At 38.3% G+C, this 24,586-nt stretch overlaps 1 protein-coding gene across 43 annotated transcripts in view; it reads right to left on the reverse strand.

Annotated features, from left to right (window-relative positions):
- Positions 1 to 24,586, reverse strand: part of Ranbp16 (Ran-binding protein 16) — a 230,827-nt gene that overhangs the window by 10,316 nt on the left and 195,925 nt on the right. For 2 of the 43 annotated variants that reach the window (XR_011417215.1, XR_011417210.1), the window contains one exon: positions 398 to 22,596. The exons of the other annotated variants lie outside the window; for them this stretch is intronic. The gene's annotated coding sequence lies outside the window, so the exon portion shown is untranslated. The remainder of the gene's footprint in view (positions 1 to 397; positions 22,597 to 24,586) is intronic. 43 annotated transcript variants of the gene reach the window in all.

Consider the following 24,586-nt stretch of genomic DNA (forward strand, 5'->3'; position numbering starts at 1 on the left):
GCCTCAATTTGCATCAACTAATGATTTTTCATTTAAAGACGTTGTTGAGCCATTAAGGACAGCGCATTCGAAAATATTTGTTCGTGTTAATACTGAAACTGAAAAAATTTATCTAAAATGCTTTGCGAGCTTTTTTGGGAACTCAACGAAGTTGACGACTAATATTTCTTCTCCGCTTTTGGCATTTTGCAGAGACCTTCCAGCTCGTCTTCATACTGTAATAAAAAATTGTTTAATATGTTCTTTTTTTTAAACGAATTTAAAACAAGTAACACCAACACCAAAAAAATCAACAAAAAAAAGTTGCCTTGGCAGGGTTCGAGCTCGCAACTGACCGCATTACTTGCTGTCGACTCTACTAAACAGCCACACCAGCAAAAAAAAAAAAAAAATTTACCCCGGTAGGGCTCGAATTCGCGACAGACCGCACCACTTGCAATGCCTCTACTCAGCAGCCACACAAATAATTACCTACGTATGATAAAAAAAGAAATTAAAAATCATTACAGAAAAAGGTCGCAATTACCATGCTGTTAAAATGCGAAGCAGATGAGTATGAATGTGTGTGTGTGTACATGTATATAGAAATTCTTAAAGCTGCTGCCCATTCAATTGCGCAGTTGCATATAACTTTGTTTTTTTTTTCCTAATCGATCTTTATGAAATTTTCTACAGTATATCTTATTGTACCATAGAATATTTGTGTATTCTGAAAAAGTCAATTGCATTCAAATTGTGGCTTAAATTGGTGTGTAATCAAAGTTGGGTTATTAACTTGATCCTTGCGTTCATACATACGGACGGACGGACGGATGGACAGGCGGACATGGCTAGATCGACTCGGCTATTAGTGCTGATCAAGAATATATATACTTTATGGGGTCGGAGATACTTCCTTCTGCCTGTTACATACATTTGGATTTTGCACAAATACAATATACCCTTATACCCATTTTGAATGGGTTCAGGGTATAAAAACAGTGGTAATTTTAAAATTATTTTTTATAGCCTCTGTCCACTGAACACATTTCTTACACTTTTCTGGAACTGTGACTTTTTTGCAAATTGTGTGAAATGCTGCCTTTGCATTTCCCCATAAGAAAACACATTTCACACATCTTTCAAAAAAGGAACATTATTAAAAAATGTGTAAATTCGCCCCGAACATTTGCCGTTGTGTAAAGTATTACGACCATAAACCATATATCAACGGAGGCAAGCGGCATCGAGTACTACCATGAACCGCATTGTTGATAGCGAACTCTACCCTAATCATTAATTTGTGCCAGCCTGCTTGAAATTGGTTCCGACAGTTTTCCCATCATAGGTGTTACCACCCGGCTAACACGCTCAACTTGGACATTAACTTGTGGTGCTCCCGTCGCTACTTTAATATGTTCTATGTCCCACGATCTGATATTATAATTTTCGGGTAGCTGTAATATTCAAAATATTTATTAAACGCATTTACTGGAAAAAGCTTTACAAAATTTTTAAAAGTATGGAACTCTACACTAGGTTTGGGTATGCTATGAAGTGTCTTATTATGTATGGTTTTTGGAACAGAATGCAATATGCATGGCAAACAGTTTCGGATAAATTTCTCTACTTTACTCCGCAAAGCAGGGAACCAATAAGATTTTTTTAAATTATTAAAACACTTGTCTGCTGCTAAATGGCCAAATTTTTCATGCGCTAGGCGGATCAGCTGGCCTTCCATACTTGCTCGAGCATATAATCACAAGCCACTGCTTTCAATTTTATATACGACGCGATCTATTAATTCAAAGCCTAGTACATCACTTTTGTGTTAAGTGTTTTTTGGTTATTGAAATGGAATGCATTTTTTTCAAATCTATATAATGCACTTAGCCTATGGATTCATGTATATACTTATGCTATTATTGGTAAACAGCTACAGAGAGAGGGAGAGTGAGTAGCTTGCATATGCCTGTGTTAGTGAGCATATATGTTGCTCATTGAATGCGCTCAGACGGAACGTGGGAAGTGCAGCGTAAACATAGAGGCTAGTAACCTGCGCTGCGTAATATGGGAAAGAGCCAATATATAAAGTGGCTCTGGGCTTGTTTAATGTATAATTGTGATTGTATGTGACAAGGTACCACATAGTTTATATAGGGTGTTCTAGTAAGGCATATACACACTACACCTCCCCTTTTAGAAAAAAACGTAGTATAATGTAGTTATTTTTAATTTATTGTATATTTTTCTTTTTAAAGTAATAAAGATTAAAACAAAAAAAAAATTTGTTTATAAATAAGTATATATTTTGTGTTTTGTTTTGGCTGATCATGCAATTTAGTATTTTTATACCCTTGCAGAGGGTATTATAATTTTGTCGTGAAATGTGTAACGCATAGAAGGAGACATCTCCGACATCTCCTAAAGTATATATATTCTTAATCAGCATCAACAGCCGAGTCGATATAGCCATGTCCGTCTGTCCGTCTGTCTGTTTCTATGCGAACTAGTCCCTCAGTTTTGAAGCTATCTTAATGAAACTTTGCAGAACTCCCTCTTTCTGTTGCACGCAGCACATATGTGAAAACCAGCTGGATCTGACCACTATATCATATAGCTGCCATAGGAACGATCGGTCGAAAATTCAGTTTTTGTATGAAAAAACATTTTGTTTATCAAGATATCTTGACCAAAATCGGCATTTACTATTTTTCCGGTACTTCTTAGATAGGGGCAAAGCACTATGAGCATTATGAAAAGGTATTAGATCTTTGGCGTGTCAAAGATAGCCCTTCTTTCTCGTTCTATTAATTTTTAGGTATTTGCACAAGTCATTTATGATTGAATTCTTATTTTCTGTTCCCATATGCGTGATGAACGTCTCCATTGGACCGTACTTCAGAATAAAAGCTTCAAAAATGTTTATTTGGGGTCAGAATGGCAATTAGATATTTTGTTAGGTAAGTGTCTTAGTGTGCTTTGTTGTTTTAGCTTTTTAAAATTTCGGACAATTACGCACGTACCTTTCCAATAGTAATGTCATTTTATTTTTGCTACCGGTTTTGAAAAGCCTCTGTAACCATCTCATCATAGAATGTAGACATTATTGCTTCTTTTTCTTTATTTATTTGGGTTACCGGCCTGAGTAGCGCTACTCTTAAGTTGTTAAAATATATATTGCCCATATTATTGAAAGTATCTATTAAAGTGTTTTCAAAGATCTTTCGCTCGGTACCACTTAAAGTTGGCTGATTCCCAATATACCGGCTTCTTTTTCAAGCCATTGGAAAAATTGACCTAAATCGATAGTTCCATTAGCATAAAGGTCCCTAATCTCAATTCTTGCAACAACCTTTTTACCATGTTTTAAATACATAGCATATTAGTTATGTGTAAGGTTACTATTTTTAGCATATCGTCGTTTTTAATGACGTCGTATACATGGGACTCAGAAGCCTTTATCAAGATTTTGCCTTGGCAAAATTTTTTGTTCATTTCCTGCGCAGGATTTATTTTGTCTTCTTTGTTGTCTTGTAGTGACTTTCAAGACATTTGCGTTAGTACTTTTTAATTTTTTGATGGTTATTCTTCATAACGCATCTGCCATAAAATGATCTTTTCGCTTAAGGTATTCTACAGTGAACTCAAACTCTTCTAAATCTAGTCTCCTTCTCGTTAATTTTGAACTTGGATTTACCATTGAAAACAGATATGTCAATAGTCTCTGGTCTGCTTTAATTGTGAAATGTTGACCATATATGTATGGTCGAAAATGCGTTATTGCCTAGTGGATACCAACTGTTGTTCGGAGGTACTTATATTGCTTTCTCCTTTTGTAAATAAACAAGAAGCATATGCAACAGGCAATTGTTTATCTCCATACGTTTGAGTCAAAACTGCTCCGCAAGCTAGTTTACTGGCATGTTATGATGCAAAATTCTTTGCCAAGATCTGAGTATTTTAGTAAAGTAGGCTTAATTTTTTTAAATTTTCTAAAGCTTTTTGGCATTCATCGGACCACTCAAACTTTACAGTCTTTTTACATAATCTTGTAATGTGAAGTGAATAATCTGCAAAGTTTTTTATAAAACGTCTGTAATAATTGCAAAATGCAACGAATCTTCTAGCGCTATCAGCGTACATAGGGACTTGATATTTTTCAATGACACCATATTTTTTGTCATCTGGAAAAATACCTTGATCAGTACATATATGATCTAGAAAAGTCACTTCTCTGGATGTAATTTAAGGTTGTGTTGCCTACACAAGTCAAAAACTTTTGTTAAGTTTTCGATCATGTGGTTTTCGGAACAACCGATGACGATCAAGTCATCCATGTACAAGAAAGCTTGTGAAGGTTCTAATCCGGAAAAAGCGATGGTCATCATTTTTTGAAAAGAATTAGGCACTATTTTTAGACCATATGCTAATCGTGTAAAACGATAGGAGCCATTGTTCGTTGGAAAAGACATTATATTTATATAATTTTCTTCTAATTATATTTAGTGAAAACCGGACATTAAATCTAAGCATGAGAAATATTTTGCTCTGCCTAGTTGGTCAAGAATATCATCAAATCTTGGGAGTGGAAATTTGTCAAACAAGAGTTTTATGTAAATTTGACGATAGTCTATAACTAATCGTTATCTCTTGGTATCGGAACCAGGTAATCCCTTTTTTTGGGACAAGAAATATAGGGCTGTTATATTCCGATACAGACGGTTCTACAATTTTATCCGAGATAAGTTTTTGGTTTGATTATTAACTTCCTCTTTATGAGTATGAGGAGTTCTGTAGTTCTTAATGTAAACTGGCTCAGTATCTTTTAGTCTTAGTTTTTGTTAATAAAAATTATTGGTTATTTTGGATTCGGTTCGAGTCCAAATATGTCTGTATACTCGGTGCAGAGATCTTTTAGTTGTGTTTTGAATAATGGGGGAATGGTCTTTTTTTTTGTTCATCACTATTTGTTAGCGTTCTTTGCTGATTGCATGGACTGTTTCATAGTCACTTAGCTTTTGTACTTTAATGTCGTTAAGATTTACTATTTTTAATGAATTTGTTGTATTTAAAATTCGAAGAAATGTTTGTTGATTGTTGGAAATAGTATTTCCAATGAATATTCCCCTATCAATTTCTTGATTTGGAATGAAAATATTGTTTTCTGTCAGAACAATGTTGATTTGACGGACTACTTCAGAACGAGCTGAAAGTATAGTGGCATCAGTATCACAAGTGTGAGTTGTTGGTAGTTTTGTTGGATAATTTAAATTATGTGGCCGAAGTATCACATGTTTGTGTGAAATCAAATTGGCAATTATACTCTTTAAAGAAGTCTATACCAATATTGCCATCTCTGGGTATTGGGAAATCGTGTCCGATAGTCGGACAGTCGTGTGGAATGACATATTTTCCGGTAGATAATTCTACGCATGCTAAACCTTTAGAAAAAAATGAGCCTTCCCCGATGCCAGATATATGAGTTGACATGTTTAAATTAATGTTTTCAAGTGCATCAACATGTTCTTTTAATAGTGATATGTCTACACCAGTATCTAACAATAGGGTAAATGCATTACCTGTTTTTTCGTTATTTATCTTAATGAAGATACTCATTTTTTTTGTTTATTTTTTTTTAAATATTGTTTATTTCTAGATCTGGTATCCTGTTACTCTATTTTAGTACGATACTGAGGTTTAGATTGACTGTGCGTACTTTGGTGTGTCTTGTGGCATATCTTAAGGGTTCTATTGGTTTTCCGAGTTAGTCTGAGTAACTAGGACATTATTGTTGTGGCCTCGATTCGAGTTGCCACGGCCTTTAGAGTTTCCTCTATTTTGGCCTTCTGCCCTATTATAATTTATGTTATAACTTTGGTTATTGTTCCTGGGACCGTTGCTCTGATAATTACCTCTGCCTGGCCTGTTGCTTCCGTATAATTGTTGACAAATTTTGAAGTGGCATCATTTATGGTATTGAATGTGCCTGCTTGCATGATCAGTTTCACTTTGTCAATTGCGCAAGTTTGCGTCATGGCCTTTACAGCTAAGGTTAAACTGTATTTGTTAGCTAGATCCGGGCCTAAACCATCACGGATATACGTACCTTCAATTTTTCCACCTCTTGGGTGTCTTGATTAGCCGTTTTGTTCTTTTGCTGCAGATTAAGAAGTTTTGCAGATATGACGTCTACAGATTATCCTTGTACTGCTTTGGATAATTGCTTTATAATGGCAAGAATTGTCCGCTCATTACTTATCAAATTTCTAGCGTGGCCCTTCAGTTGAGTCTTTATTATACTTACTGCAGTTAGTTCGTGGGTGCCTTTTAATAAATCTATTAGATTCAATGCATCCAAATAACTTTGAAGGTTTTCGGCCTTTCCATCGAACTCTGGTAAGAGTGACGAGGCTAATTTTAAAAACTCTACAACTGTCTGTATGTCTTCTATTTGGTCGTTTTCATTTGAGTTTGTCAAGAGTGACTTATTAAATGTAATCGGCGTGTTTAACGTCGGTGGTAAATAAAGCTGGAGATTGTATTTTTCGTTTAAGCTTAGCAGATTACCGCTTAGACATTGTAAAATGTCTGAAGTTTGGAAGTTTGGACTCTGTGTAAGCTTGTGAGTTTATGCTGACACTCCTTAATTAAACTCCTTATTTCATTGTATTCATATACAAGAATCTCAGTGTGTTTAATTATGCTTGGTTTCTAAACTGGTGCGCTCTTATTTAGGCACTTATATGATTTGTCATAATTCGATCTATGCAGCTTTATTTTTTCAGCTATTTGGTGCCATTCCATTTATGGGAATTTGTTTGATGAATAATTTTATTCATTATATTGTTGGTTTTTTAAATACTATGAAGTCTAGTGTTCTTCATAGTATTGGATGCTCTCTAATGATCAACCTTACTTGTATACCCGGGAGGGTTGTCAATACTATCCCTTTTTATGTTTTTGTACAATGGAATAACGGTGAGAAATCCAAATGAAATGTATCCATATATGAAGTTTCTAATTTATTTATGCTTACTGCGGTCGTTGAGACCAATTGTTGAATTATTTCATTGAAATAGATATCTCTAACATAGACCTCTCTAATTGCTTCTATTGTGTCCATTTTTAAGAATCTTCTTATTATTCCTATTTTTTTTTATATATATATATTTCATTTTTAGTTAAATTTCATTGTTGTAATTCTTCGTTTCATATCTCATTGTATACATATTTAAATTTTATATTTCTAGTACATTTTTATATTTTGTCCAGATCATTAGCCCTGCTTAAGTATTTCCTTTTATACCCTGAACCCATTAAAAATGGGTATAAGGGTATATTGTATTTGTGCAAAATCCAAATGTATGTAACAGGCGGAAGGAAGCATCTCCGACCCCATAAAGTATATATATTCTTGATCAGTCAGTCTGTCTGTCTGTCCGTCTGCCCGCATGTATAAACGCAAGGATCTCAGAACATATAAGAGCTAGAGACTTGAAATTTTAGATGTAGGTGCTCCTAGTGCCCGCGCAGATCAAGTTTGTTTCCGATAATCGATAGCTTACTCCAATCGATAAGAATCGATATCGATATCCTGTTTTTTGGGCAATTTTGGTAAATAATAAGAACTAGAGTCACCAAACATGATATGTTGCTTCAGGGTATCCCCTAGTCGGGAGCTCCCGACTAGAACCTCTTACTTGCTTAAACATTTGTTGTGCAGCTTGTAAATTGTATAAAACAAATTTATGCACATTATAATTACTATTATAATTAACAATGTTTTAATTAGTATTTGATCTGGAGTGTCGACTTCAACTTTATTTATAATATTAGCGGTGGAGTCCACTGTCTTGGTATCTACTCAGCCCATTTTGGGTCTGTTTTCTAACTGTATTGATGATCTTATGCCATATATATATGGCTTATTTTGCGATTGAAATTTGGTTTTACTTATTTTATTATCCTCATACATAGGATAATTATGGGTTTTACAGGATCCTACCTATCGTTTCGCATAGATTTATGGGCTATGCTTCTAATCGGACAGAAAAGATTCTGCTCAATTTTACAATAATTTTTATGTTTATAATTAAAATAATAAGTATGGTTATGCTGCATCTGTTGCTCGTCCGCTGCATCAGCTAGACGTCGCCGGATGTGGCAAGCTGATGCTCCCTCGTTGACGCAAGTGGCGGTGTGCCCTTCGCGCTTATTGATTGGCTGCTTATTGATTGGCAGGCGGGGCCGGTGCCGGTCACCGCACAGGTCGTATTCGTCGTGCACGTTTAGTGGCATGCTCCATTGAAGAGCGGTCCAGGGCAGTCGTTAGTACGTGTTTGTTTCATCTTTGGGATCTTAGACGGCGGTGGTGGTATTATTACTTATTTCTTACATATATAACTAATAATGTGGTGAGTTGTGTCAATGGAATTCTTTTTTATTAGACTAGATTCTAGGAAATCTAATTCTGCCTGTAACTTTTGGGATGTTGCCCAAGCAGGTGGTGGTGATTTTGCGTATAGTAATCACTTAATGTAAGCTATTTTATTTATTTTAGTTTTCTCACTCAGTAATGTGTAGTTTTCTGATCCACGATCCTCGTCATCTGACTCCAGGCTGGGATTTATGTTTCCTCTTGTCTTTGTGTTCTACTTATTCCAGGTAGGGATTTATTTATCCTCTTGTATTTTTATTCTACTCCCTCCAGGCAGGGAATCGTGACCATGTCGCGGTCGCCATGTAATATTTGTGTTAATACAGTACGTCAGTGCTTGTTTGGTTATTGAAATCGAATGAATTTATTTAGGGTCAATATAATGCACTTAGCCTATGGATACAGCGTAAGCATAGAAGTGCAGTCTAAGCATAGAGAGGCTAGTGACCTGCGCTGCGTAATTCATATTCATATCTGGCTCATGCCAGAGCCAATATATAAAGTGGCTCTGGGTTTGAGTAATGTATAATTGTTATTGTACGTGACAAAGTGCCGCATACTTTATATAGGTTGTTCTTTTAAAGCATATACACACTACACTTTGCTCTACAAAATATCGGACCCTTTATTTTCCTCTTGCAGACCTTTCTATGGTTGTCTTGTCTACGCTTCGTTGTTCGATTTTCCCTATGGTTTTCACTACGGTTATCACTATGATTTTCACTACGGCAGTCACTATAATGTTCACTACAACTATCACTATGCTTCTCACTAAAACTATCGCTATGGTTTTCACAACGGTTCTCACTACAGTTATTATTACTCGCTATGTCCACTAATTCTGTCTGTCTACTCAGGTTGCCTACATGCGACATGTTGCTAATTTTCCAATTAGAGTGACCAACGAGCAATTCGTGGATTAATAGCTTTTCGGCTAAGCGTCTGTACCAAAGAATTACAATCTATTGTTATTTTAAAAGCACTATGCTCCATGCTCTAGGTATACATTAAAACGGCGCAATACATAAATAATGGCAAGGGTTTCCAACTCGAAGTTATGATATTTAGATTCTGCTGCTGTGGTCTTGCCCGAATAAAAAATTACAGGGTACATTTTGGCATCATCTTGCCGTTGCATCAATATGGCCCCAAAAACACGAGTACTTGCATCTGTATGCAGTTCCATTTCCCTATTTGGGCTGAAAATTGCCAATACCGGTGGGTTTGCCAAAAGTAGTTTTTAACGTATTAAACGCGGAACAATTGTAATGTGTCAAGTGGAAACGGACCCCCTTGAATCAACAAATCTCTTAAGGGTCGGGCTAAGCTAGCAAATGATAACTTAATCTTGGAAAGTACAAGAAAAATCCCAAACATGAGTGAAAACTTTTAAGGTTTTGAGGCACTGGATACGCTCTCATTGGGTTCATTTGGAGCCATGCCATGCCTTTAATCCGCTGCCAGCATTGCTATTCTGCACATCGCTACGAAGTACTACAGGGCACTCTCGTCTTTGGCAATTTTGCGTGACTAATGCTATTTTCCCACATCCCACGCCGTTACTTACTGCTGAAAGATATGGATCAACTCCTCTTTCAGATCGTTCCAGTTTAAGATTCCAGCGTTAATGTAGAGTTGTGCTGACCCATACAGCAACCACTCGGCATACAGAAAACATTGCATTGTCGAAATATTATATGCATCCATGACTTGCTCAAATCGCGTATCCAGATTCGAACAGGGTAATTGTCATCGCCCGAAAATTTACGTACTAATGCTTCTATATCACCCATGCTGAGCACAACTTTCGGCATTGCAGCGATATCAATTTTCCTCATTGCCGTTTCTAGATCTGCAACACGCTTACGAGCTGCAAGCAGTTTTTTCATTTGCTCTAGATATTGCATCTCTGCTGCGTATATGCTTGGTTCAGGAATGTTATGTACAGCGGCTTCGATTTGCAACAAGCTATCCGCTATTTTGTTGCTTCCACAAATTTCGCGATTTGTTGGCGCCACCTCGGTGGCGTCATGAATTTGGTCACAGGCTGGTACCGACACGGCGGTGTCTTGAATTTTGTCACAGGATGGCGCCAACTCAGCGGCGTCGCAAATATCATCACTGCGCAACCAAGAGCCAGCATCAACGATTGCTGCTGCTTTCAATACGCACTTGGACGCTTCAATTTCGTTAACGACACGATACTCTGCTTTCCGCAATTGCTGAACCGGAGTATTGTTTTTAAAATGCAAGACGTTGCTGTCCAATATGGCACTAAGTTCGTTTTTTCTTTTTCGAATTATTTTACAATATTTAATTATTTGCAGGATTTCAACGAACTCGGGGTCTACCTACACCTGAGATGTAAAACTCCGTTCTTTTGGTTTTATTTCACAATTCTTTATTTTTTGGTTGTCAACACTTATGTCTCGACCGCACCATGTCAATTCAAAAAGTACCTTCTTGCGATGACATGGGCATCGATATGTTTTCATTACATCGATAGACTTATGGTATTTTATAACATTGGCTTATTTCTAGTATTTACATTATTAGTATTTAATATTAGTATTTACACAAGAATAGATGATGTTATTGAACAACTAGGCAGAGCAAAATATTTCTCGTGCTTAGATTTAATGTCCGGTTTCCATATATCGATTACCAATTGGTCTAAAATTAATTATTTTCAAAAAAAAATGACCATCGCTTTTTCTGAATTAGAACCTTCACAAGCCTTCATGTACATGGATGACTTAATAGTTATTGGTTGTTCCGAAAACCACATGATCAAAAACTTAACAAACGTTTTTAACTTGTGTAGGCAACTCAACCTTTAATTACATCCAGAAAAATGTGCATTCTTCATGCACAAGGTTACTTTTCTAGTTCGTAAGTGTACTGATCAAGGTATTTTGCCAGATGACAAAAAATATAATGTCACTGAAAAATATCCAGTCCCTACGGACGCTGATAGCGCTAAAAGTTTCGTTGCGTTTTGCAATTATTACATACGTTTTACAGAAAACTTTACAGATTATTCACGTCACATAACAATTTTATGTAAAAAGACTGTATAGTTTGAGTAATCCAAGGAATGCCAAAATACCCTGTCAAATACCTTTACTAAAGTACCCAGATTTTGGCGAAGCATTTTGCATCATTACAGGTACCAGTAAACTATCCTGCGGAGCAGTTTTAACTTAAACGTATATAATTGGCCTGACTTATGCCTCTCGTTCATTTACAAGAGGAGAAAGCAATAAATGTCCAATCGATCAATAGTTGTCAGCAATCCACTGGGCAATAACCCATTTTCGACCATATATAAGTTAACTAACTCTTGCACGCACAATGCTGCAGCGGGCAACGGCGGTAATCGGATACCTATGTTGTGCAATATCCGATATTGACCACGACTTGCTGCATACTTTTATGAATTGTCAAATTGTCATATTTTATATTTAGCACTTAGGAATTTTAATAATGTGAAATCAGTTCTGAAAAAACGTAGCTAGTTCAACACGTCGGTACTCCGGCACCCAGACGTCACCGTAATAGATAATTGCCAAACGGCCAACTAATAAATGCCACTTAATCAATTCCGCTCTCTTTACCTACGTCAACTTGGTCAGTGTGCGTGTGTGTTAAAGCACAATAATTAATTATTTGTTCGCCGAGGCCACAGGAGCTCCTCGGACAGCGGTGTGTCACCAGAATAGCGCGGTAGACTGGGCACCGACTTGAAATTCAATCTTGACTGCAGCGAGGGAGTGGCAGTGCCATCGAATAGATCATAAATCAATTAGAGACGTCCCAAATAAAGACAATGTAAGTGACTTATAACAATAAATTTGAATATAAGAATGTTGTGTTCTGTGTGCCATTCAGTTTTGCTAACATCTTGACAATTTTATTGATTTTTCGGTTGATTGGTGGTTTGACTCTGCTACACAGCGATCCATGAATAGGGCATTCCGAGAATAGCCCAAGCCAAAAAAATCAGACTCAGAGGGCTTAGATGACAACCTTGGTAGAATCCCAGTTTTGATAAACAAACCAAACATGGATCGCCAACTAATTAAAGCTTTAGTAGAGTCGGCGGTCTCAACTTCGTTGCAAGCGTTGGCAGAAGCTTACAATGCAAGTCCAAGTCCCTAAGGGAAAGCTTAGAGAGCCAAATTGCTGAACTAATAAAAATGGTAGCAATTACGGCAATTACTCCCCCTCCCTTAGAAGTTTTCGAACAAGTTTAAGTCACAGACAATGTTCGTTGCGATGAGCCGCTGTATTCGGGCAAATGTCTGCCTGAATTTAAAGGGGCACAAGAAGCCATTGTTTCTTGGCGACAAGCTGCGACGGCAGCAAAGTATTAAATTTCGATGAGATAATAAATTGCCTCGACTTCACGTATAGCGATAAACAACCAATACACGCCATCAAGCAAGAGTTAGGCACTCTTAGGCAGGGTAGCCTGTCCTTGATACAATACTACGACGAGGTCGAAAAGGAGGTGACGTTATTAACTAATAAGGTCAAAATTTCATACGAATCAAGTATGGCAAAAGGCCAGTGTAAAAAATTCTGCGTTGATGCGTTGCGGGTATTCATATCAGGGCTATCTAACAAATGTATTTTTTGCGGTAAGACCCAAAGACTTACTTTTGGCTCTGGCTCTCACCCAAGAGGTCGAGTCGAACCACGAAAGATATGCTTTTTACGCGAAGCCAGGAAGATAGGGAACGCAGGACAAACGCGATAGGGCAAGGTCAATAGCAGCACAAAAAACCTCCATTTCAATAAACAGCCAAAACCACAGGGTCAGCCCTGTCAGTGGACTGGTAAGGTCGAAAACAACAGCAACGCACGTGAACCAATGGAAGTTGACCCTTTAGTGTCCAAATGCTTAATGCCGCCACAAACTCCGGCTTACGTCAACTCGAGTAATCCTCAGGCTTATAAGCAAACAAACACTTCTTACCGATCAACTGGTCAGAGGCGTCAGAGAATGACTTATACTATTCAGGGTCAAGAAATGGATCCCAAGGAGTATGAAACTGCTGTTGGGCCGGTGAAGCGCAAATAACTGATGAATCAGATGGAGATTCCGACGCCATACATTTGTAAGGGGTGAGTCCCTGCTGCCTTTCATCAGGCGAGAAGTAGCGGGGACACATGCGAATTCTTATCGACATGGGCGCGACGTTAAACTACATTCGGTCGATAAGCCATTCACAATCTACTCAATCCATGGCACTACCAAAATAGCACTGAAACGGTTTAAATCAATATTTGGTCAGAAAGCAACGTTCTTCATTTCAACATTCGACGAGATCATAGGCGACGACCTGTTAACACAAGTTGGAGCGCAACTTTGTCTAATCACTAGCCAACACAGCTTCGGTAATCAATCAGAACCGATACTGTACCATAAGTGCGACAACGTCAATTTTACTAACGTAGATTGCGCTGAGATAAATTCTTAAAAATGTTACAGGGTAGGGAAAAGACTTTTGCAGTCGCTGGTGAAACTCTGCCTTACAACACCTCTGTAGTAGTCACCATAAGGACTTCAAATGAGGAATCTATCTATGCCAAGTTGTACGCATATCCCATGGGCGCAGCTGAATTTGTGGACAAAGAGATTCAAAATCATTTGAACAACCCCATTTGGGTGGTTGATTAAAAGGGCACGGATGAATTGGGTATTCGAAACATGCGCCTTGTAAAGGACTTTCGTAAACTTAATGAAAAAAGCATTCCAGATAGGTATCCCATGCCCAATATTTCCATGAATTTGGAAAATCTAGGTGAATCCCAATACTTTTTGACCTAAGACCTGAAATCTGGCTACCATCAGATCACGCTTTCAGAACGTGACAGAGAAAAAACCTCTCTCACAGTGAATGGAGGCAAGTATGAGTTCCGCCGACTTCCCTTTATCGTAAAAAATGCAGCCAGCTTTTTTCAAAGAGAGATTGACGATATATTGCGAGAGCAAATCGGCAAATCGTGCTGTTTTTGTAGTTGTCGTCGTTTTTTCAAATGATCAAGAATCTCAAGTAAAACATGTTGATTGGGTATTGAAAAGTTTGTATGAAGCAAACATGAGAGTATCTAAGGAAAAGTTACAATTTTTTAAGAAAAGCGTACATTTCCTTAGATTTATGGTCACTTGCAATGGTGCTGCAACCGACGCAGAGAAAGTTAAGGCCATACAGAAATTCCCAGAGCCCAGGACGGTTTTCGAAGGAAGATCATTTCTAGGACGCGCTAGCTATTTCAGGTGCTTAATAAAAGTTTTGGAACAATAGCAAAACCCATTTCAATCATCCTAAAGGGTGAAAATTGGTCAGTCAGCAGACATAGATCTAGAAAAATTCAGGTCGACTTCTCTGAGCTCCAACGCGGCACATTTCAAAAACTGCGAAGCATTCTGGCGTCTGAGGGTGTCATGCTCCGATTTCCCGATTCCAAGAAGCCGTTTGACCTAACGACAGACGCTTCGGGATATGGTATAGGATGATCTTCAAGACACTGAAAAGTACAGAGATTAATTATGCTACAAACGAAAGAGAACTACTGGATATCGTGTGGACCCTTGGCAAACTGTGCCACTATTTATAGGGGGTGAAAAATCTTAACATCTTCACAGACCATCAGCCTCTGGGCTTCGCCGTGTCCGAAGCTAACCCCACCGCTAAAATCAAACGATGGAAGACGTGCATTGACAAATCTAACGCACGCATATTCTACAAGCCGGGCAAGGAAAATCAGGTCGCTGACGCCTTGTCCAGGCCACAGCTAAACGCTTTGCGCCACCAAGATAATGCATCATTCATGACCACGGTTCACAGTGAGCTTTCCCTGACGTACACAATTAAATCTACGGCAAAACCATTGAATTGTTTCCACAACCACATAGTAGGCGATACACCTTAAATAACACCTGCAAAGAATCCCTGCTTGAGGAGTTATGGGTAATAGTCAAACTTAATACGATAAATGCACTACTGTGTGATTTGCACACTTTAACGCTGGTGCAAGACGAGTTGCTTCGGAAATTCCCGAAGACCAAATTCTGGCACTGCAAAACCCGGATATTTTCAGTGTTAGCAAGCGGAGAGAAATCCTCCTCACAGAGCACAACAGGGCTCATAGGGCAGCCCAAGAAAATGTTAAACAAGTCCTGGAGGAATATTATTTCCCAGAAATGACTAAGATTGCCAATAAAATCGTGCTGAACTGTAAGGTTTGCGCGAAGGCAAAATATGATAGACATCCTAGAAAACAGAAATTCGGAGAGACTCCGATTCCCTCACACGCAGGGGAAATGTTACATGTGGATATTTTCTCAGTAGACAAGCAATTTTTCCAACATGCATTGACAAATTTTCGAAATCCGCTGTAATCCAGCCAATTCAATCACGAACCATAGAAGATTTAAAAGTACCTATATTACAGCTCTTGAGCTGCTAACCGGCAGCCAGAGTGTAGAAAATATTTTATAAATGAATTGTCTTATTCATTGGAGCGTCTGCTCTAATGCAAACTTTCTTGTTTTGTCTTTGATTTTTTAATAATGAATAATTCTTACAATCTTTACTTAGCTATTTCTTAGCTAAGACCGCGCGAGCTGCGCTGCCAGCGACGCCGGCAGCGGAGCGGTTATATTATATACCTATATATATATGTGTGCAGCATTGAGAGCCGCGCTGAAAGAGAGTATGTTATGTGCACTTATGTATTGTGGTGCGCAGCTGGCTTGCGTGGGAAACGCTGACGCTGCGTTGTTGCCTACACCCATATATGTCCGGTCATATTTCGTATGCACTTGAAATATACACATGTAAGCACTGCAGCAAAGTGTTACAGTGTGAAAGTTTGTAAGTGATAAATGTCTTATCTAAAAAATATATTTATATGGTTTTCAATTTTTTTTTTTTGTGTTTGTATTCTTTTTTTATACCCTGAACCCATTAAAGATGCGTATAAGGGTATATTGTATTTGTGCAAAATCTAAATAAAAATGAAAGAAAGTATCTCCGACCCATAAAGTATATATATTCTTAATCAGCATCAATAACCAAGTCGATCTAGCTATGTCCGTCTGTCTGTCCGTCCGTCCGTATGTATGAACGCAAGGATCTCAGAACCTAGCTAGAACAAGAGCTAGAGACTTGAAATTTTAGATGTAGGTGCTCCCGATTAGAACCTCTTACTTGATTTTTTTTGTGTTTGTATGGCCATACTACAAAAATTATTATGTATTAAAAATTTTTAAACCATCCTTATGTACATTTTTTCTGTTTTCTGTTTTTATTATCTGATATTACTATATCATCTCTATCTTCTATACATGTGACCTTATATGGTCTAGCTTATGACCTCTTTCGTTTGTTAATAAAACTTTATCTCCTTATTTTAATTCAAAGTTTACGCCTTTCTTGTCATGTAAGAGTTTTTTTCTCTTTGAGCTGTTCAAGCATTATCCTAACTCTTTTATATGTCTATATTTCGATTCCTTAGCGTAATCATCTATATTACAAAGTGGTTCTATACTATCTTTGCTATTAAAATGTTTTGGCAGGTTAAATGTTTTACCAAATACTAGCTCGTATGGACAATAAGTATGTGCCATAGAGGGGGTCGTGTTGAAACAGTAAACGAAATATTAAAACCATACGTCCCAATTAGTTTTATCAAATGATATGTATAATCGTATGTATCCGTTAAAAGTTGTATGACTTCTTTCGACTTTTTGGTGGTGGTGTGCTGTAGATGTTGTATTATTAATATTTTGATATTTGCACAAGTCATATAAGATTGAATTCTTATTTTCTGTTCCCATATGCGTGATGAACGTCTTCATTGGACCGTACTTCAGAATAACAGGTTCAAAAATAGCTTTAGCGACAGTGTTTACATTTTTATTTGGGACCAGAATGGCAATTAGATATTTTGTTAGGTAGGTGTCTTAGTGTGCTTTGTTGTTTTAGCTTCTTAATATTTCGGACATTTACGCACGTACTTTGTTATATGACGTGTTATATTTTTCCAATAGTAATGTCATTTTATTTTTGTTACCGTTTTTGAAATGGCTAGTTAACCACCTTGAATAGGATCATCATGGAATGTAGACATTATTGCCTCTTTTTCGGACAAATGTTTGTTGAATATTGGAAATAGTATTTCCAATGAATATTCCTTTATAAATTTCTTGATTTGGAATGAAAATATTGTTTCCTGTCAAAACAATATTGATTTGACGGACTACATTAGAACGAGTTGGAAGTATTGTGGCATTAGTATCAGAAGTGTGAGTTGTTGGTAGTTTTATTGGATAATTTAAATTATTGGGCCGAAGTATTAGAGAATCACATGTTTGTGTGAAATCAAATTGGCAATTATTCTTTTTAAAGAAGTCTATACCAATATTGCCATCGGGAAATCGTGTCCGACTATGTGAAAGTCGTGATGACATAATTTGACATATTTTCCGGTAGATAATTCTACGAATGCTAAACCTTTAGAAAAAAATGAGCCTTCCCCGATGCCAGATATTTGAGTTAATTATGTTTAAATTAATGTTTTCAACTGCATCAAAATGTTCTTTAAATAGTGATATGTCTGCACCAGTATCTAACAATAGGGTCAGTGCTTTACCTGTTTTTTCGTTATTTAAATTAATGAAGATACTGAGGTTTAGATTGACTGTGTTTACTTTGGTGTTTCTTGTTGCATATCTGAAGGGTTTTGTTGGTTTTCTGAGTTAGTCTGAGTAACTCAGACATTATTGTTGTGTCCTCGTTTCGAGTTGCCACGGGCTCTAGAGTTTCCTCTATTTTGACCTTGTCCTCTATTGTTATTATTGTAGCCGCCTCTATTGTATGGTCCGCTTCTATAATTACCTCTACCACGGTTTCCTCCACGATGAGAGTTATTTTGGTAATAAAGAACAGTATTAGTTTGTCCGCTTGCTTCTTTGGGACTATTGACAAACTTTGATATGGCGTCATTCATGTTATGAAATGTGCCTGCCTGCATGATAAGTTTAACCTTATCTATAGCGCAGCTCTTGGCAATGGCTTTTACAGCTTGGGCTATGCTGTATTTGGTGGCTAAATCTGAGTTTAAGCCAACATTAATATAACCCCTGCCAGAGCTTTTGCCAGTTGCTCAACTTCTTGTGCATAAGTGTTGGCAGCTCTGCTATTTTGCTGTAGGCTTACGAGTTTAGCTGATAATACTTCAACTGATTTTCCTCTTACCGTTCTTGATAATTTTGAAATTATTTCGGCGATTGTTTTTTCTTCGCTTATCAAATTTCGTGCATGGCCTTTTAGTATTGTCTTTATAAGACTGATAGCTGTTGCTTCATGATCTTTTTTTAGTGAGTCTATAAGACTCAAAGCTTCTTTGAAGCTTTGGAAGTTTTCTGCCTTGCCATCAAACTCTGGTAAGAGCGATGAGACAACTTATAGCTTATAGTTTATAGTTTGGGCCATTGTGTTGTCAATTGAATGGGTATTTATTTCAGAGTCTGATAGTTTAATATCATCATGCAACGAAATTTGTTTCTCGTCAAATGACGCTGAAGTGTTAAGAGAGTTTGGAAGGAATATTGTTAGATTATGCCTTTCCGAAATTCGTCTAATGTTTTCTTTTTACGCGATTAACACGTCAACTGTCTGTGTTAAATGCAAATCTTTTAGTTTTGTTCATTGTCACATATAAGTTGACGGCTGATATTGTAGGAATTTACAAGAGTTTTAACGTGTTTTAACTTTATCTCGTTAGAGACAGGTGCGCTTTTGTTTAGGCACTTGAAAGATTTATTAAACTCCTCACGTTGTTCCCTAAGAATGGTAACGATCTGCGTCAATTCCATTTATTTGCATTTTTAATTTATCTGTGCAAACGAACAATAATAGTGTCAATGGGTCCTTAAATAGGGTGATTTTATGTATATTTAAGCAGCTGGTTAGACCTTGGCTAAGTCGTTGGCTCGACTCATGTAACGCTTTCTCAGTGATTTTTACATTGGGAGTGGTGTTTACAACTTCTACCACGTTAACTACATTGGCAGTGTTATCAGCTGCCTTTGATTGTTTTCCACCCATATTATATGTTTTTTAGCTATACATATATGCCTCTCTTTTTATCTACCTGTGTAGAAGTATTAGAAGAATGAATGTTGGCCCTAGAGTGGGATGCTCTACAATGGTTTTTTATGATTACGTATGGTAGAGTTGACAAGACTATTCTATCTTAGAACATAAGAACAGTGGGCTTGTTGTTGTTCCGTATGTTTCAACATATTCATCTTCGAATTCATATACTCGTATGAATTCCCTATGCCTCTGCAAAACTTGTATGTCACATACGAAAGTTTGGATTCTCTCTATATACCTGATCAATCTCGCCTTCAATCGTGACTAATTGCGTGCGAAGTGTAACGCAGAATGTACATTATTTATCACACACCTAATGAAGCTAACGAATTATTGATTCCTGTCATAGTTTTATTTATTATATATTTTTGTACTTAACATTTTTTTTTTAAATGGGTATAAGGGTATATTGTATTTGTGCAAAATCCAAATGTATGTAACGCAAAAGGAAGCATCTTCGACCCCATAAAGTATATATATTCTTGATCAGCACCAATAGCCGAGTCGATCTAGCCATGTCCGTCTGTCTGTCTGACCGTCCGTCCGTCTGTCCGTATGTATAACGCAAGTATCTCAGAGCCTATAAAAGCGACTTAAAAGAGAACGAAATAGACTTAAAATTTTAGATGTAGGAGCTCCTAGTGCCTGCGCAGATCGAGTTTGTTTTCGATAATCGATAACTTAATCTGTTTCCAAGCAATCGATTAAATTCGATATCGATATCCTGTTTTTTGGGCAATTTTAGTAAATAATAAGAGCTAGAGTCACCAAACTTTACATATAGCTTCTAAAACAGAATAGAATATGCATTTGATGTTGGAAGAAGAGGGTTCAGGGTTTCCCCCAGCCGGGAGCTCCCGACTAGAATCTTTTACTTGTTTAATTTATGAGGCGTGCTTACAAATACCACTAACCAAACAACATATAGACTAGACATGAGTACCAGAAGTTGACACAAAATGTATCTGTGGCATCTGGTCCAAACTCGCGAGTAAGGGAGTAAGATATACATATGATGTATTTTTGAACCGCTTACTCTACAGGAAAGTGCTTGGCGCACTCTCTTCCATATGATTTGTGCGATAGAACGGCAACGCTGTTAACTTTTATCTCGCTCGCACTTACTCTCAGCTCTCAATGCTCTCTCTATGTGTAGGGATCGTTTCAATGTGTGTGTGTGTGTATTTGTCCGACAAGCAAAACTGCGCACAAATTCAATTTTTTCTAAATGCTGAGGCATTTCTACCCTTTTGAAGGCACGGCTAATATGAAATAGAGAAAGGGCAAGCCCTTTCCACGTCGATGCGAAATTCTTGCATTTTAACTCGCTTTTTTTTAGGGTCTATTATATAATCCTACTTCGAACAACGCAGTGACCTCCTCTCTAATAGGTGGTACAACTTTATGGATTGTACTTTACCTCGACGCCCACAACAGGTCCAGCGCAGTCGTCAGGGCACTTCTTTGTTGGTGTGGGCAGCTGTTTTTTCTCTGGCTGTGGAAGTTTTGTGTGAATATTAATTGTTTTAACATATTGAGGAGACGGTGTTTTTTGCGTTTTTAATCGCATTGCCTCTTCTGTGAGGAAATCTAGCTCTCTTGCTAGTCTGCTCGCGTTTTCCCAAACCGGGGGCTTGCTGCTATTATATATATTTCAGCTTTGCGTTTGTTTAATATGATTCTGTATGCCGCCACGCAGAGCGGTTATATTATATATTTATATATATATAAGTTATCAATTGATGTATGTTCTGTGATGTAACACAATGTTATCTTGGGTAAGTTGCGTTGATCCCGCGCTGCCCTTGATCCAAATATAGTTATCCTTGATCCAGTAATATTACTGAAGATTATGTTTTGAAGTTGGCTTCTATTGCTGGCCTTGGGCTCAGACAATAACGAAAGATATGTTTTATCGGCAATGCCGGAGCAGTATATTTATTTCAGCGACTTATGTGTTGTGTGCCTCATATAAAACTAAAACTAGGGGACAAGCAAATTATACAAATACCGTAAGCCTCAATGCATCACGCCATCAAAGCATGGTCGGCAAGCCGACTCAGCATTCCATGCAGTGTCAGCTTACCGCTGCTGGCCGTTCTTAGCGCAGAGCGCTGAACTCAGTTCTGGCGCGTCATTGTTGTTAATACGAAGCTACTTAGTTGCTAGGGCAATATATTTATGCTTAGTTGTTAACTACGCTTTCAGGTGGCTAGGTTGAGTGTGGCAGTTGGCGATGTTTCCCGCGTGAAGGGAGCTAGCACAGGTTTCGCGCCGTGCTCGTTCGCAGAAGGTGTTATGCGTAGTTACGGTGCATCCAGTAACTGCAAAGGTATCCTTTTCGCATTCCGCCAACGTGTCTTCGTCGAGTCGCAGAATGGTTTGTTGGTGTGAAACGGGGTAGACGGAGACCTTTTGGCACCTAAACTCAACTTTAGGGTAGGCTATTAATATGTGGATAATATTCTCGGACTGAAGGACCTTGATCTTAGAAGCTTCTATTAAGCTAACTATTGGGGTATCTTGTTCGATAAGTGATTTTAGATCGGTATGATCAAGGATTGTAGGATTTACTATGCTTGCTTTTGCCAACGTTATGGTGAGTACTAAATTTTGAATTTCTGTGTTCAGTATTCTATTTCTTGCCAACAGGGTCTCGAATAAATGAGGAGTGTCAACCAAATCGCCTTTGCGGGAACTGATAATTTTATTGATAGTGTCCGTTAGTCTGTTTATTTGTTTTTGAGTTTCGGAGTTTATTAGTATCTGTTTGGAGTTAGCCTCCACCAACTGCGTCTCTGTAACGCGGATCCTTAAGAAATCTGAAGCATCAGGGGTGCCAGCAACAACCTTCAAGGCAGTGCCTAAGAAATCGAGGCTTCGTGCAAATCTTGATGGAACACCAGTACTTCCCCGTCTAAGACCGGAATGTAGTTGGCATGCGAGAAGTCGGTGATCCGAGCATTTACCGCTGCTAGTGCCACAAGCAAAGTGAGTGGAAACCTGAAATGGACGAACATTATAAGACGGTGTTTAAACTCTGAGTTGGCTTACTAGCTAATTGTGGAGGAAAACTTATTTCAGGTTGTCCTTATGGACCACCCTCCCCTTAATGAGGACAGACGTTCCCAGGTCTGCTTCGACCTTTTGTTCTGAGCATAAGGGAGTTTACTTGTTCCCTAGCCTCTTGTTGTTCTTCTGGAACACCTTTTCTCCTACCTCGAAAACGTGGTTTTGCCTGGATGCATTGCACCTTTTGATATTGTCTTGCTGTGCCTTAATTAGCCTGTTTTTGACGTTCCCGCGACGATCAGAAGCTGCTGCATGAACGACCTCAATTGGTTTCTCGAGGGTTACTGATTGCAAACTTTGTTGCACTCTATCGTAGCCTTTAAGATTAATTCTGTAGTGTCGCTGATTTTCTTGTCTAACTTGAGGCATCTCGCAATTTCGGTCAGGGTGCTATGAAAGCGCTCCACCTGGCCGTTTGAAACTTGGAAACTTGCCAACGTGGGAAGATCGCAATGTATTGCATTAACGACTCCAGAATTCACAACTTCTTTGAGGGTTTTGAGAATTGTGCTCTTGTCAGTGTAACTGATCAAGTGGCGTGTTTTGCTGCGAAACAGCAACAAGTTTCGCTTTAGCGGAAAACGCGATTCCTCTAGGACAATCTGGTTCCTAAAGCAATTCAAAGGTTTGTCTGTTGTCTCGACCGTGTAGGTCAGGGAAAGTTCGCTGTGAACGGTTGCAGCGTCCGAACGGGGCCCATCTTCCAGAGCATTAATGTTTTGCCTTGAAAGGGCATCCGCCACCAGATTCTCTTTGCCCGGTTTATAAAACATTTTGGCATTGTGCTGGTCAATGTAAGATTTCCATCTTTTAATCTTGGAATTCGTGTTCTTGTCCGACACAGCGAACGTGAGCGGCTGGTGGTCCGTGAAAATGTTAATTTCCCTAGAACCGTACAGAAAGTTCTTCAATATGCCTAAAGCCCACACAATGGCCAGCAATTCTCTTTCGTTAGTGGCATAGTTTTGTTCGGCCTGTTTTAAGGCGCGAGAAATCATTGTTATTGGCCTATTGCCTTGGGAAAGAACCGCGCCAATTCCACTAGCCGAAGCATCAGTGGTTAAATCGAACGGTTTCTGGAAGTCTGGATACATTAACATGACGTCTTCTGATGCCAAAATACTCCGCAGACGGTGAAATGCATCGCGTTGAACTTCATTAAATTCAACAGGGATTTTCTTTGATACGTGCCTATTAACTGAACCATTTTCCCCTTTAAGTATGTCCGATATCGGACGCGCTATAGCGGCAAAGTCCTTAATAAAGACCATATAGTAGTTGGCTAACCCCAAGAAGGACCTAACGCTGTAGACATTCTTTGGTTCAGGGAATTCCTGAATGGCTTTAACTTTTTTGGGGTCGGATGTTGCTCCGTCTTTGGTTACAATGAAACCCAGGAATTCGATACTTTCCTTGAAGAAACGAGTCTTTTCGGGGCCTACACGCATGTTTGCGTCGATTAGACATTTTAACACAATGTTAATGTGTTGAAGGTGCTCCGTTTCGTTTTTAGAAAAAATTATGACGTCGTCTACATAGACAAAGCAAATCTTTCCTATACGTTCCCTCAGGATATCGTCTATTGCCCTTTGGAATATGCTGCTTGCATTGCGCAGGCCGAATGGTAGGCGACAGAACTCGTACTTGCCGCTGCTTACTGAAAATGAAGTCTTTTCGCGGTCATGCTCCGCAAGGTAAATTTGATGGTACCCCGACTTTAGGTCGAGGGTAGTGAAGTATTTCGCCTTTCCTAGATTTGCTAAGATCATGGGGATGCTCGGCATGGGGTAGCGGTCCGGTATGTTTTTTTCGTTCAGTTTCCTGAAGTCGATTACCAACCTTTTTTTTGGGTTACCGTATGAGTCAGTGCCTTTTTTATCAACCACCCATGTTGGGCTGTTGTAAGGCGATCTGGAGGGCC

This window comes from Drosophila virilis, unplaced genomic scaffold (genome assembly GCF_030788295.1).
Source record: "Drosophila virilis strain 15010-1051.87 unplaced genomic scaffold, Dvir_AGI_RSII-ME tig00001479, whole genome shotgun sequence".
Lineage (NCBI taxonomy): Eukaryota > Metazoa > Arthropoda > Insecta > Diptera > Drosophilidae > Drosophila > Drosophila virilis.